Source organism: Myotis brandtii, unplaced genomic scaffold, assembly GCF_000412655.1.
Source record: "Myotis brandtii unplaced genomic scaffold, ASM41265v1 scaffold333, whole genome shotgun sequence".
Lineage (NCBI taxonomy): Eukaryota > Metazoa > Chordata > Mammalia > Chiroptera > Vespertilionidae > Myotis > Myotis brandtii.
Window position 1 is genome coordinate 368172 of NW_005362842.1, and position 1758 is coordinate 369929.

A 1758-nucleotide genomic window follows, 5' to 3' on the forward strand; every position below is an offset into this window, starting at 1 on the left:
GGGAACTATCCTGGTTTTGTGGTAGGCAGTTAGACAGACATGAACAGAGCAAGAAAGCCCTGGGTGCCTAGCAAAGGACAATGGTAGGGTGAGACCTCACCCCCAGGGTGCCCTTTCCTCCCCTTGCTGGTCATGGACCCCTAACTTTTCCTCCCTAGAGATAACATCTAGGCCTCAGTAGTATTTCAGCTCCAAGCCCAGAAAAGCAGCAAAACCAGACAAGCAAGCCCAAGGCTGACACAGGACCAGCCGCATTGGATAATGACCCCCTGCCCTGGCGCCGGCCAACCAATCAGTGGAGACACACCTGGGAAGTGGCAGAGTATTCTATTGAGATCTTCCCCTGGGCCCTCCCCTAAAATCTCCACCCTAAAAACCATTAGGACAGAGGGCCCAGCACCTTTCTGTTCCCCTCCTCATCCCCCCAGGGGAGTTACCTTTACCTTCCTCACTTCTAAGTTCCAGGGGCCCTTCCTTGACCTCTGCCACTTGTTTCCTAAGCCCATTTCTTCTATGAATTACTTCTTCCTCTTCTGTGATTTTCTAAATAAAAGTTCTCTTACAGTTTGAGTCTTGGCCCTGAATTCTTTCCCAGCCAAAACTCGAGAACCGAGGTTGCTGAACCCCTGGAGCTGCTCCCGCCACCCACAACAGTTTTGGCACAGAAAGTCCTGCACCCCAGCAAGCTCCTCACCCCCACCACACCGGGATGGCAGGCAGCCTGGAAACTGGGGACCATGTGCCTCTCCCCGTGAGCATCGTGAGCGCCCAGCCCACTGAGGATCGGGATCCAGGATCTGAAGAAGTACATAGTTCGCACAGCACGGCTTCTCAACGTCAGGATCTCCTGCAGGCACTTGACCAAGACACGGGAGGAGATGCTGGCTGTGTCGCCTTCACCGAGCGGCAGTGTGTCTGTGTCCAACCCGGCACCTGCTTAGAGCCAGGCACCTACTGGAGGGGTTTGCAAGGACAAGAGCGACCAACCCCATGAGGCTTTGCCCTTGCGTGTTGACTTTGGACTCCATTGTAAACACGGTTGAATAGCCCCGTGCAGGGAAATTGACTCTGATATTCCAAGTTAGAAATGTCTGGCTCTAATCCTCAACTTCAAATTTTAACTCACAAGGCCCCACACAGGAGACCTGACTTCTCAGGAATGATCCTCACCAGGAACTCATATTCACCTGCCACAGGCCTGCCCAGTCCTGTCTGGGTGCAAAGAACCCTGAGGCAGGGCTGGGCCGAGGAGGCGGGAGAGAAACATGCCTGGGCTCCCAGAGGGAGACACAGCCGTGTGCTGAGGGTCCCAGGGGCTCCTGAGCTGGGTGAGGAAGGAGGGGTCAGGATGGGAATGCCCTACAATCCACATAAATGCTGAGGGCTCCCCCACCCCCCCCCAACCCCCGTCAAGAACCCAGGTGGGAGGCTGCCGGTTTAACATGGCCCAAACACACTTATTTATCTCCACTGTTCTCTGAGATTCCAATAAAATGATATAAAGGCATTTTTTAAAATGCACATCTGTCTACCGGGACAAAGAGAATATGTGAAGAAATAACAGCATATAAAAGGAGTCAACCAAATTCTGAAAGCTGGAAAGCAGATGGTGAGTGGGGACTGATTTAAAAAACCCAAGAAATTCAATACCAGACATCAAACTATATTACCAAGCCACGGTTCTCAAAACTACCTGGTACTGGCACAAGAACAGACATATAGACCAATGGAACAGAATAGAGGACCCAGAAATTGACC

General features: G+C 52.2%; 1 pseudogene; it reads left to right on the forward strand.

Moving 5' to 3' along the window:
• The first annotated feature begins 709 nt into the window (after window positions 1–709).
• The window catches only part of LOC102250740, a 7846-nt pseudogene continuing 6797 nt past the window's right edge, over window positions 710–1758 (forward strand).